A 14,744-nucleotide genomic window follows, 5' to 3' on the forward strand; every position below is an offset into this window, starting at 1 on the left:
CTCTATGAATTTGCATATTCTCTGATCTTTTTGCCTGGTTATGAGGGGCTTAAGTTTAACATCCTAAATCTATAACAATCTCATATGCTTTGATCAGCACTTAACAACTTCAATAACATTTAAATTTTGTTCCTATAAACCTTCATCCCCCTACTTTTATGTAGTTCTTGTCAAACACTACATATTTATACATTATGAGTCTCAAACCATTGATTTTTCATTACATTTTATGCATTTGCCCTTTAGATACTGTAGGAAGGAGAAAGTGGTTTTGGAAATCAAAAATACAATAGTATTGGCATTTATATTTACCCATGTCATTATCTTTATTGGGTATCTTTATTTCTTCATGTGGTTTCAGACAGTGGTCTAGTGTTCTTTCCTTTCAATCTGAAGAACTCCATTTAGCAGTCCTTCTAGGGCAAGTCTAGTGGTGATGAAGTCCCTCAGCTTTTGCTTATATTGGAATGCCTTAATCTCTCCCTCATTTTTTTTTATCTTCATTTTATTGAGATATATTCACATACCACGCAGTCATACAAAACAAATCATACTTTCGATTGTTTACAGTACCATTACATAGTGGTACATTCATCACCCAAATCAATCCCTGACACCTTCATTGGACACACACAAAAATAACAAGAATAATAATTAGAGTGAAAAAGAGCAATTGAAGTAAAAAAGAACACTGGGTACCTTTGTCTGTTTGTTTCCTTCCCCTATTTTTCTACTCATCCATCCATAAACTAGACAAAGTGGAGTGTGGTCCTTATGGCTTTCCCAATCCCATTGTCACCCCTCATAAGCTACATTTTTATACAACTGTCTTCGAGATTCATGGGTTCTGGGTTGTAGTTTGATAGTTTCAGGTATCCACCACCAGCTACCCCAATTCTTTAGAACCTAAAAAGGGTTGTCTAAAGTGTGCATAAGAGTGCCCACCAGAGTGACCTCTCGGCTCCTTTTGGAATCTCTCTGCCACTGAAGCTTATTTCATTTCCTTTCACATCCCCCTTTTGCTCAAGAAGATGTTCTCCGTCCCACGATGCCAGGTCTACATTCCTCCCCAGGAGTCATATTCCACGTTGCCAGGGAGATTCACTCCCCTGGGTGTCTGATCCCACGTAGGGGGGAGGGCAGTGATTTCACCTTTCAAGTTGGCTTAGCTAGAGAGACAGGGCCACATCTGAGCAACAAAGAGGCATTCGGGAGGAGGCTCTTAGGCACAACCATAGGGAGGCCTAGCCTCTCCTTTGCAGCAACCGTCTTCCCAAGGGTAAAACCTGTGGTAGAGGGCTCAACCCATCAAACCACCAGTCCCCTATGTCTGTGGTCATGTTAGCAACCATGGAGGTGGGGTAGGCGAATACCCCTGCATTCTCCACAGGCTCCTCAAGGGGGCACTACATCTTTTTTTTTTTCCTTGTTTTTCTTTTTTTTTTTTTTTTTTTAACTTTCCCTTCTTTTTTAAATCAACTGTATGAAAAAAAAGTTAAAAAGAAAACAAACATACAATAAAAGAACATTTCAAAGAGACCCTAACAAGGGAGTAAGAAAAAGACAACTAACCTAAGATAACTGCTTAACTTCCAACATGTTCCTACTTTACCCCAAGAAAGTTACATAATATAGCAACATTTCTGTGAACTTGTTCCTACTATATCCATCAGAAATTAACAGACCATAGTCATTCCTGGGCATCACCAGAACGTTAAATAGCTTATCTGTTCTTCTTGGATTATTGTTCCCCCTTCCTTAATTGCTCTCTATTGCTAGTTCCCCTACATTCTACATTATAAGCCATTTGTTTTACATTTTTCAAAGTTCACATTAGTGGTAGCATATAATATTTCTCTTTTTGTGCCTGGCTTATTTCGCTCAGCATTATGTCTTCAAGGTTCATCCATGTTGTCATATGTTTCACGAGATCGTTCCTTCTTACTGCCGCGTAGTATTCCATCGTGTGTATATACCACATTTTATTTATCCACTCATCTGTTGAAGGACATTAGGGTTGTTTCCATCTCTTGGCAATTGTGAATAATGCTGCTATGAACATTGGTGTGCAGATATCTGTTCGTGTCACTGCTTTCCGATCTTCCGGGTATATACCGAGAAGTGCAATCGCTGGATCGAATGGTAACTCTATATCTAGTTTTCTAAGGAACTGCCAGACTGACTTCCAGAGTGGCTGAACCATTATACAGTCCCACCAACAATGAATAAGAGTTCCGATTTCTCCGCATCCCCTCCAGCATTTGTAGTTTCCTGTTTGTTTATTGGCAGCCATTCTAATCGGTGTTAGATGGTATCTCATTGTGGTCTTAATTTGCATTTCTCTAATAGCTAGTGAAGCTGAACATTTTTTCATGTGTTTCTTGGCCATTTGTATTTCCTCTTCAGAGAACTGTCTTTTCATATCTTTTGCCCATTTTATAATTGGGCTGTCTGTACTATCGTCATTGAGTTGTAGGATTTCTTTATATATGCAAGATATCAGTCTTTTGTCAGATACATGGTTTCCAAAAATTTTTTCCCATTGAGTTGGCTGCCTCTTTACCTTTTTGTGAAATTCCTTTGAGGTGCAGAAACTTCTAAGCTTGAGGAGTTCCCATTTATCTATTTTCTCTTTTCTTGCTTGTGCTTTGGGTGTAAAGTCTAGGAAGTGGCCGCCTAATACAAGGTCTTGAAGAAGTTTTCCTACATTATCTTCTAGGAGTTTTATGGTACTTTCTTTTATATTGAGATCTTTGGTCCATTTTGAGTTAATTTTTGTGTAGAGGGTGAGGTAGGGGTCCTCTTTCATTCTTTTGGATATGGATATCCAACTCTCCCAGCCCCATTTGTTGAAAAGACCATTATGACCCAGTTCAGTGACTTTGGGGGCCTTATCAAAGATCAGTCGGCCATAGATCTGAGGGTCTATCTCTGAATTCTCAATTCGATTCCATTGATCTATATGTCTATCTTTGTGCCAGTACCATGCTGTTTTGGCAACTGTGGCTTTATAATAAGCTTCAAAGTCAGGGAGTGTAAGTCCTCCCACTGCGTTTTTCCTTTTTAGAGTGTCTTTAGCAATTCGAGGCATCTTCCCTTTCCAAATAAATTTGATAGCTAGCTTTTCCAAGTCTGCAAAGTAGGTTGTTGGAATTTTGATTGGGATTGCATTGAATCTGTAGATGAGTTTGGGTAGAATTTACATCTTAATGATATTTAGTCTTCCTATCCATGAACATGGAATATTTTTCCATCTTTTAAGGTCCCCTTCTATTTCTTTTAGTAGAGTTATGTAGTTTTCTTTGTATAGGTCTTTTACATCTTTGGTTAAGTTTATTCCTAGGTACTTGATTTTTTTAGTTGCTATTGAAAATGGTATCTTTTTCTTGAGTGTCTCTTCAGTTTGTTCATTTCTAGCATATAGAAACATTACTGACTTATGTGCATTAACCTTGTATCCCGCTACTTTGCTAAATTTGTTTATTAGCTCTAGTAGCTGTATCGTCGATTTCTCAGGGTTTTCTAGATATAAGATCATATCATCTGCAAACAATGACAGTTTTACTTCTTCTTTTCCATTTTGGATGCCATTTATTTCTTTGTCTTGCCGGATTGCCCTGGCTAGCACTTCCAGCACAATGTTGAATAACAGTGGTGACAGCGGGCATCCTTGTCTTGTTCCTGATCTTACGGGGAAGGCTTTCAGTCTCTCACCATTGAGTACTATGCTGGCTGTGGGTTTTTCATATATGCTCTTTATCATGTTGAGGAAGTTTCCTTCAATTCCTACCTTTTGTAGTGTTTTTATCAAAAACGGATGTTGGATTTTGTCAAATGCTTTTTCAGCATCTATTGAGATGATCAATTGATTTTTCCCTTTTGACTTGTTAATGTGTTGTAATACATTGATTGATTTTCTTATGTTGAACCATCCTTGCATGCCTGGAATGAACCCCACTTGGTCATGGTGTATGATTTTTTTAATGTGTCTTTGGATTCGATTTGCAAGTATTTTGTTGAGGATTTTTGCATCTATATTCATTAGGGAGATTGGCCGGTAGTTTTCCTTTTTTGTAGCATCTTTGCCTGGTTTTGGGATTAGATTGATGTTAGCTTCAAAAAATGAGTTAGGTAGTGTTCCATTTTCTTCAATGTTTTGAAAGAGTTTGAGTAAGATTGGTGTCATTTCTTTCTGGAAAGTTTGGTAGAATTGCCCTGTGAAGCCATCTGGCCCTGGGCATTTATTTGTGGGAAGATTTTTGATGACTGATTGGATCTCTTTGCTTGTGATGGGTTGGTTGAGGTCTTCTATTTCTTCTCTGGTCAGTCTAGGTTGTTCATATGTTTCCAGGAAATTGACCATTTCTTCTACATTATCCAGTTTGTTGCCATACAGTTGTTCATAATATCCTCTTATAATTTTTTTAATTTCTTCAGGATCTGCAGTTATGTCACCTTTTTCATTCATTATTTTGTTTATATGGGTCTTCTCTCTTTTTGATTTTGTCAGTCTAGCTAGAGGCTTGTCAATCTTGTTGATCTTCTCAAAGAACCAACTTTTGGTGATATTTACCCTCTCTATTGTTTTTTTGTTCTCTATGTCATTTATTTCTGCTTTAATCCTTGTTATTTCTTTTCTTCTACTTGGTTTAGGATTGGTTTGCTGTTCATTTTCTAGCTTCTTCAGTTGATCCATTAGTTCTTTGATTTTGGCTCCTTCTTCCTTTTTAATATATGCGTTTAGTGCTATAAATTTCCCCCTCAGCACTGCTTTTGCTGCATCCCATAGGTTTTGGTATGTTGTGTTCTCATTTTCATTCATCTCTATATATTTAGCAATTTCTCTTGCTATTTCTTCTTTAACCCACTGACTGTTTAGGAGTGTGTTGTTTAACCTCCAGGTATTTGTGAATTTTCTATGTCTCTGATGGTTATTGACTTCTAATTGTATTCCATTGTGGTCAGAGAATGTGCTTTGAATAGTTTCAATCTTTTTAAATTTATTGAGGCTTGTTTTATGTCCCAGCATATGATCTATTCTGGAGAAAGTTCCATGAGCACTAGAAAAGTATGTGTATCCTGGTGATTTGGGATGTAATGTCCTGTATATGTCTGTTAAATCTAATTCATTTATCAGATTGTTTAGGTTTTCAATTTCCTTATTGGTCTTCTGTCTGGTTGATCTATCTATAGGAGAGAGTGATGTGTTGAAGTCTCCCACAATTATTGTGGAAACATCAATTGCTTCCTTTAGTTTTGCCAGTGTTTCTCTCATGTATTTTTTGGCACCTTGATTGGGTGCATAGACATTTACGATTGTTATTTCTTCTTGCTGAATTGCCCCTTTTATTAGTATGTAGTGGCCTTCTTTGTCTCTCAAAACATCCCTGCATTTGAAGTCTATTTTATCTGAGATTAATATTGCTACACCTGCTTTCTTTTGGCTGTAGTTTGCATGAAATATTTTTTTTCCATCCTTTCACTTTCAGTTTCTTTGTGTCCTTGTGTCTAAGATGAGTCTCTTGTATGCAACATATTGATGGTTCATTTTTTTTGATCCATTCTGCGAATCTATATCTTTTAATTGGGGAGTTTAATCCATTTACATTCAATGTTATAACCGTGAAGGCATTTCTTGAATCAGCCATCTTATCCTTTGGTTTATGTTTGTCATATTATTCCCCTCTGTCTATTAATATCCTTTATTGTACCCATACTGAATCTCTTTACTACTGAACCTTTCTCCAAGTCTCTCTGTCCTTTCTTTGTTTCTCTGTCTGTAGGGCTCCCTTTAGTATCTCCAGTAGGGCAGGTCTCTTGTTAGCAAATTCTCTCAGCATTTGTTTGTCTGTGAAAAATTTAAGCTCTCCCTCAAATTTGAAGGAGAGCTTTGCTGGATAAAGTATTCTTGGCTGGAAATTTTTCTCACTCAGAATTTTAAATATATCGTGCCACTGCCTTCTTGCCTCCATGGTGGCTGCTGAGTAGTCACTACTTAGTCTTATGCTGTTTCCTTTGTATGTGGTGAATTGCTTTTCTCTTGCTGCTTTCAGAACTTGCTCCTTCTCTTCTGTGTTTGACAGTGTGATCAGTATATGTCTCGGAGTGGGTTTATTTGGATTTATTCTATTTGGGGTTCGCTGAGCATTTATGATTTGTGTATTTATGTTGTTTAGAAGATTTGGGAAGTTTTCCCCAACAATTTCTTTGAATACTCTTCCTAGACCTTTACCCTTTTCTTCCCCTTCTGGGACACCAATGAGTCTTATATTAGGACGTTTCATATTATCTATCATATCCCTGAGGTCCATTTCAATTTTTTCAATTTTTTTCCCCATTCTTTCTTTTATGCTTTCATTTTCCATTCTGTCATCTTCGAGGTCACTGATTCGTTGTTCAACTTCCTCTAGTCTTGTACTATGAGTGTCCAGAATCTTTTTAATTTGGTCAACAGTTTCTTTAATTTCCATAAGATCATCCATTTTTTTATTTAGTCTTGCAATGTATTCTTTATGCTCTTCTAGGGTCTTCTTGATTTCCTTTGTCTCCCGTACTATGGTCTCATTGTTCATCTTTAGTTCTTTGAGTAGCTGCTCTAGGTGCTGTGTCTCTTCTGGTCTTTTGATTTGGGTGCTTGGGCTTGGGTTATCCATATCGCCTGGTTTTTTCATATGCTTTATAATTTTCTGTTGTTTTGGCCTCGTGGCATTTGCTGAACTTGATAGGGTTCTTTTAGGATTTGTAGACCAATTGAAGTCCTTATCTCTAATTTATCAGATCTACAGCTTCGTGGAGTACACTTTCTCTAACTAACCAGCAGGTGGCGTCCACGAGCCACCTGTTATCCACAAGCCAGTTCTCCCCTGCTTAGCCTTTTTTGTGAGTGGAGGAGTGAGTCTTGCAGGGTCCAATTGGTGTACCAAGCTTGCGTGTGTAGTTGGTGTTGCCTGCCCTGTGTATGGGGCGTGTTTCTGGGCAGTCAGGGAGGGGGGGTGGCTCTAACAATCAAATCTCCCTGGTGATCCTAGAGTTTTAAAGCTGCTGCAATAGTCTAATCCTTCAGTTCAGTCCTGCCACAGTTTGTCTCTGCCACTGACCCACAAGTCCTTGGTATTGGCGTATGGCTCCTGAGACTTGCAAGTGGGCCCCTCTTCCAGGCCGTGCACCCCGGGTCTTCTGTTGAGGGATGACTGTGCTATGTCACAGGTGAGTGCCGTCCCCCCAGGGCAGTTCTGGGCTGCTGGGCTGTGTAGGGAGTCTCCCAGTCTGCTCAAATGATGGCTGAATGGGGCTTTGTTAATTCACACTGCTCTACCTTCCCAACTCTGGGACAATCAGCTGAGGTTGCAGGGAAGGCTAATGTCCACGCCCAGTTTTGTGGTGTGTGCCTGTTATTTGAAGCACTTCCATCACACTGGGTTGTCTGGGGCAGTTCTGGGCTATGGGGCTGGAGATGGGCAGGAGTGTTTCCTGTCCACCAGGATGATGGCTCTGAGCAGACACCCCCCTTTTCTTGGGAAGTTGTGGTGTTTAGTGAATTTTCTCAGCCACTGGATTATTGCGTTTTGTCTCAGAGCTCTCCTAGTTCTGCTCTTGACTTGACCTGCCCAAATTGCAAGTCTTTGAAGCTTTCTGTATTGGGCTTCTTAGAGTAATTGTTTTAGAAAAAGAAAAAAGGATTAAAAAAAAAAAAAATGGGCCCTCCTCAGAGATCTAATGGGTTATTGAAATGCTAATAGACAAAGCAACCAGGGCCATTAAGGAAAGGTCCACAGGGCAGAGAGATCAGCTTTTCTTCGGGATTTGCATATGCGCCTCAGGGCCTGAGCTCGGGCCTGAGCTCTGCCCTTCCCCCTTCTATGTTCACCAGAACTCCAAAACTCCTCCGCTTTTATTTTGGAGTTTTTCGTGTTGTTTTTTTTCTATGCCTGTCTCCTCTCTGCTGGGCTGGCTGCTCTCAGATTCTCTGGTGTCTGGTCTCCGTCTATCTATGGTTGGAGTTTGGATCAGTAGAATGAGTTTCCGATAAGGGCTGCCACTGCAGTTCTCCCTTCTCCTTCCCGGAGCTGACAGCCCCTCCTCCCACAGGACTGAGCCTGGCAGGGAGGGGCGCTGGTCCCCTGGCTGCAAAAACTTACAGATTTCGCTGATCTCAGCAGTTCCACGTTTTCATGAGTGTTGTATGAAGTATGCCCAAAGTCAGATTGCTCTGTGGTGTCCAGTCCACGCAGTTCCTGGCTTTCTACCTACTTTCCTGGAGGAGTAACTAAAACATACAGCTCACCAGTCTGCCATCTTGCCCCGCCTCTCTCCGTCATTTTTGAAAGACAGTTTTGTCAGGCACAGAAGTCTTGGTTAGCAGGTTTTTTTTTTTTGCTTTCACCGCTTTAAATATGTCTTCACATTACCCTCTTTTCTCCATGGTTTCCAAAGAAAAATTGGTACTTAATTTTATTGAAGCTTTCTTTTATGTGGCATGTTGCTTCTCTCTTGCAGCTTTCAGAATTCTCTCTTTACCCTTGGCAGTCAACAGTTTGATTTTAGCATTGTATGGTGTGGTTTTGGTTTATCCCGTCTGACATTCATTGAGTATATTGGCTGTGTATATTCATGTTTTTCATTAAATTTGGAAAGTTTTCAGCCATTATTTCTTTGAATATTCTTTCTACCCTTTTCTCTCTTCTCCTTTGGGGAATCCCATAGTATGTATACTGGTATGCTTGATGGTGACCCTCTGGCTCTTTTCACTTTCTTCTTTCTTACCTCTTTCAGCTCCTAGGACTGGATGATTTCAATTGTCTTATATTCAACTTCACTGATTCTTCTTCCAGTTCCAGTCTGCTGTTGAATCCCTCTAAGGAATTTATAATTTCTGTTTTTGTGGTCTTTATATCTGTTTGGTTCCTTTTCATAATTTCCTTCACTCTATTGAAATTCTGCTTGTGTTCAACTATAATTTTCAAGATTTCATTTATTTCTTTGCCCATGTTTTCTTTTAGCACTTTGAACAGATTTAAGATCATTTAAAAACTCTTTATCTGGAATGCCCAAGGTCTGATCATCTGATCTTCCTCATTGATGATTTCTAACCTTAATCTCCCTTTTCTGTTGCAAGTCTTATTGTTTCTTTGACTATTTTGTAATCCTTTGTTAAAACCTTGACAATGTGATATTTTAGTGTGTTGTCACTGGAATTTAGATTCTGAGTCATCTGTTCCTTAAGCTTGTATACATAGAATGTGATGACAGACCTTTCTTTCCTTGAATGTCATGAGCTTATGTAGGGCATGTGCATGTGACTCTAGGAATTCCCAAGGTTACGTGAATAAGAATATTCCCTCTTCTCTAGGAATCGGCTTTCTCATGGTTCTAGGGCATTGCACTACATGCCCTATAGCTAACAGTCCCTTGCCCCAGGCAGCACTACTTTACTGCTCTCACACAGTGTTCTTTAGGAGAGCTCAATGAGTCACCTTTTTCAGCAGGATAAGTTCTGTGATAGGAAGTCCCTCAGGTGACTGGGCTACACAAACTTGCTCTCAGTATGTGTTCATGGGTTATTCTCTTCTCTCTGGAACCAGGACCAAGGATCCCTATTGGTATCTCAGCCCACCCCTTGCCTAGCCAATGAGGTGATAGGGGAGGGGCCAGCCAGTGTACTATGAGACCCTACCACTTTAAAAAAGTTTTTAATTTATTTTGAAATAATCTATAACATTTAAGAGTTGCAAAGGTAATACAAACTCCACATAAAGAACTCCGGTATGCCACTACCTATCCCACATTTTGCCATCTATCTTTCAATTTTATGAACATTTGAGAGTAGGTTGCACACATCAACCTCCTTAAACACATAATACTTTGATGTACATTTCCTATGAACAAGGATAGTTGCTTTTGTAATCACTTTAAAGGCAGTTATCAAATTCAAGAAAGTTAACATTGATTGGTATATAGATAACAATTTATGTTCCAAGGTTTTCCTATGTCCCAACAATATCCTTTTGAGCCTTTTCCCCTCCACTCTTAGATCCCAACTATCACTTTAGTTTCTCTTTCTTTTTTTAATTGTGGAAATTTATACAACATAAATCTTCCCATCCCAGCCCCCACAAGCATGCCATTCATAGAGATAAATCACATTCAAGGTGTTGCAGTACCCTCACCATCATCCATTACTAGAACTTTCCCTTAACTACAAACAGAAAACCTATACTGATTTTGCATTGATTCCTCATTCCTCTTGTTCCCTGCCGCTGGTAACCTGTACTCTAATTTCTGCCCCTATGTGTTTCCGTATTCTCTGGGGTTTTATTTGAGGTTACCATGGGGTTTGAATTTAACATCTTAAATCTATTAACAATCTCGTTTACTTTGATTCCAACTTCAATAGGATAAAAACATTTTCCTCTATACCTCCATTCCTCCAATCTTTATATAATTCTTGTCACAAATTATATATTTATGCATTATGAGTGCCAACCCATTGATTTATCATTACATTTTATGCATTTGCCCTTTTGATACTGTAGGAAGTAAAAAGTAGACTTACAATTAAAAAATAAAAGAGTATTGGTATTTATATTTACCCATGTCACTATCTTTACCAGAGATTTTATATCACCATGTGACTTCAGTCAATTGTCTAGTGTCCTATACTGAATAAATCCATTTAGCATTTCTTGTAAGGCTGCTCTAGCAGTGACATACTCCCTCTGCTTTTGATTAATTGGTAATGTCTTAATTCCTCCCTCATTTTTGAAGGACAGTTTTGCCAGATACAGTATTCTTGCTTGGCAATTTTACTTTCAGCATTTTAAATATATCTTCCCACTGCCTTCTTGCTTTCATGGTTACCTTTGGGGAACTGGAACTTAATCTTATTGAAGATCTCTTTTATGTAACACATGGCTTCCCTCTTGCAGCTTTCAGAATTCTCTTTGTAATTCATTATAATATGTTGCCTTGTGGGTCTATTTGGATTTATCCTGTTTGGAGTTTGTTGATTGTCTTGGATGTGTATACTCATGTCTATCCTTAAATTGGGAAGTGTTCAGCCATTATTTGAATATTGTCTCTGCTCCTTTTCTTCTCTTTCTGGGATTCTCAAAATGAGTATATTGCTATGCTTGATGGTACTCCACAGGTTCCTCAGGCTCTGTTCACTTTTCAATCTTTCTTTCTTCTGCTCTTCAGACTGACTGATCTCAATTGTATTTCTTTAAGTTCACTGATTCTGCCTTCTGCCAGCTCCAATTTGCTGTTGAACCCCTCTGGAAAATATTTAATTTCTGTTACTGTGTTCTTCAGCTCTTTTTGGTTACTTTTCATAATTTCCATCTCTCTATTGATTTTCATTTGGTGTTGATCTATTGTTTTACTGATTTCCTTTAGTTCTTTGCCCCTGTTTTCTTTTAGCTTTTTGAGCATACTTAGGGTCATTTTTAAAAATTCTTTCTCTGGTGCATTCCAGTTTCAGTCATCCTCATTGATGGTTTCTAATGTAATCTTCTTTGTCTGGATCATTGCTTCCTGTTTCTTTGTATGTTTTATAATCTTTTGTTGAAACCTGGACACTTTGATATTTAAATGCATTATCACTGGAATTTAGACCCTGAGACATCTGTTCCTTAAGTTTGTATCCAGCCAGTGTTATGACAGAGCTTTCCTTGAAGGCCAGGAGATCACACACACACACACACACACAAGGAAAATATATCTTTCATCTTCTTTGCAGATTGGCTTTTTTTTTTTAACACAGACATAGAAATTTTATTTTGTTTTCCTCTGTATTTATAGAAATAACAGAACGTAATACTGATCCCAGCTCACAGTCCTGATTTTCTGTTACAGGCCTCCTCCTCCTTCTAGAAAATTCAGCCAACCTCAAAGAACTCAACATAGCCCTGTGAGAGTTTCCAGGATTTAATTTCAGCAAAACTGTTCATCAAAGAGCAATTCATTTTCTTTAGAATAAGAATAACTTATCATCTTCAAACTTAGGAACAAATGTTTTTCCAGATATATCACTTTCTGGAAAATTTTATGTGCTGATCCTTTGGAAGGAAATTTGAAGGTAGTAACTATACAAAAGTGAAAGCAAAAATCTTTGGAATTTTATTGATTTCAAACAATGACATGAGAACCTTAGGTATCAGGAAAGTTATTTTTGAAAGCAAACTTCTCTAAAAAGCAGAGAGTGGATTCAATTTTAAAATTCATAGTTGTTTTGGAAATTGGTTCTGTTTAGTAAACTTATATTTTCTATATGAGTTTAATTATCTCCTCAAGGCTCAAGATTATTCTTCAGAGGAGTAAGATTTTCTCTAAACTCCATATAAATAAAAAAAATGGGAAGGAAAGAAGGACGGAAGGAAGGAAGGAAGGGAGGAAGGAAGGAAGGAAGGAATTCTTGTGAAAAAAGCAGAATGATAGATGGGCTTGTTTTAAAATTTGTGATGGTTTTAATTTTATCGTTACTTTTATTTTGGAGGGAGCTATGTTTCATACATAGGTAGACCGTAGAAATGGGCAGTGCTTTCAGATGCAAGAAAGTCTAATAGAAGAGGACACTTTGATTTAGTGCCCTCATTTATCCTTGCAGTCTAGCAGAACATGAGTGATGTGTTTACAGGACCTGTGCGAGCCAACATTGGACTGGAAGTTGAGTAATGCATTTCTCAGGGTCTTCGGGCTCAGGAGCTGGAGCCTTAATGCAGAGCAGCGTGGGCACCTGGGGGGGGGCACCCAATTCTGTGTCTTTAATTTTTTTTTTATTAAATTCAGTTTTATTGAAATACATTCACACACCATACAATCATCCATGATATACAATCCACTGTCCACAGTATGATAACATAGTTATGTGTTCATCACCACAGTCTATCTCTGAACATTTTCCTTACATCAGAAAGAACCATAACAAGAATAAAAAATAAAAGTGAAAAAAAACACCCAAATCATCCCCCCATCCCACCCCATTTGTCCTTTAGTTTTTATCCCCATTCCTCCACTCATCCATACACTAGATAAAGGGGGTGTGATCCACAAGGTCTTCACAATCACACTGTCACCCCCTGTAATCTACATTATTATATAATTGTCTTCAGGAGTCCAGACTGCTGGGTTGGAGTTTGGTAGTTTCAGGTATTTACTTCTAGCTATTCCAATACATTAAAGCCTAAGAGGTGTTATCTATATAGTGCATAAGAATGTCCACCAGAGTGACCTCTCGACTCCATTTGGAATCTCTCAGCCACTGAAACTATTTTGTCTCATTTTGCATCCCCCTTTTCGTCAAGAAGATACTCTCAGTCCCACGATGCCGGGTCCACACTCATCCCCGGGAGTCATACTCTGCGTTGCCAGGGAGAGCCACAACCCTGGGAGTCGGGTCCCACGTAGGGGGGAGGGCAGCGAGTCCACCTGTCGAGATGGCTCAGTTAGAGAGAGAGAGGGCCACATCTGAGCAACAAAGAGGCACTCAGGGGGAGACTCTCAGGCACCATTACATACAACTTTAGACTTTCCTTTATGGTAATGAGCTTCATAAGGGCAAGTCCCATGCTTGAGGGCTCAGCACATCAAACCACCAGTCCCAATGTCTGTGACAACATACGCTAGGGGATCAGCATCTTAAAGTTTAGATATAGGCCTTACAATTCAGGGATAGAGTTAACTGCTGTAAGAGCTTACAATCTAGGGACTATTACAATTATTGTGTCCACGTTAGGCTATGTTCTAAGATTCAATTCTGAGTTTACACATTGTAGTTAGTCCATAATAGTGAGGCATCATCCCTCTCACCATGTTTTCTCCAACACTTTTACTCCTATATATATATTTTCCTACAATTTTATAGAGTTATATTCACATACCATACATTTATCCACAGTGTACAATCAGTTGCTCATGGTATCATCATAAAGTTGTACATTTATCACCACAATCAGCATTTGAACATACTGATTACTACAAGAAAAATTGTGTTTTTTTTTTTTTTTTTTAGCAATAAGAAAAAATGATAAAAAGAAAAATAGCATGTCATACAATACAATATACTACTAAGGACAGCAAATAACACCACTACCAAGAATCCCATATTACTCCCCTATATCCCCTTCTCATATACATTTAGCATTGGCGTATTGCCTTTGTCACATTTAATGGAGGTATATTACAATGTTACTGTTGACCATAGACTCCAGTTTGCTTTGATTATGTTTTTTCCTGAATACCATCCCTTTTGCAAATTTCTACATGGTTGACATTCATTTGCTTTCCCACATGCAAAAACATTTTTATATTTGTATATTTAGTAACAGTCATTGGCCACTCCAGTTTTTGCCAAGTTATACAGTCCCAGTCTTTATCATCTATCTTTACCTCTGGTGTCATACATTCTCCTATCCCACCTCTTTCAGCTTTACTCACAGACATCTTTGTTCAGTGTACTTACAATACTGTGCTACTATCACACAGTATTATGCTATCTATTTCTGGATCTATGCAATCAATCCTAAACATTTTGTAGTCCTTCAGCATCAAATGGCTGATCTCTGCCCTCTTTCTATCTCCTGGTCGCCTGTGTTGCCAGCTTTTAACTCCCAAAGTTTGTTCATTAATGTCTGTTCATATTAGTGAGACCATACAGAATCTGTCCTTTTGTTTCTGGCTAACTTCACTCAACATAATGTCCTCAAGGTTCATCCACATTATTACATGATCCATGTCTTTGTTCTGTC

The 14,744-nt window shown here is 38.6% G+C and overlaps 1 protein-coding gene across 1 annotated transcript in view; it reads left to right on the top strand.

Annotated features, from left to right (window-relative positions):
* The window catches only part of LOC119523291 (protocadherin-11 X-linked-like), a 184,011-nt gene that overhangs the window by 110,264 nt on the left and 59,003 nt on the right, over window positions 1–14,744 (top strand). The gene's annotated exons all lie outside the window — the stretch shown is intronic.

The sequence above is a fragment of the Choloepus didactylus genome, chromosome X, assembly GCF_015220235.1.
Source record: "Choloepus didactylus isolate mChoDid1 chromosome X, mChoDid1.pri, whole genome shotgun sequence".
In the NCBI taxonomy this organism is placed as follows: Eukaryota; Metazoa; Chordata; class Mammalia; order Pilosa; family Megalonychidae; genus Choloepus; species Choloepus didactylus.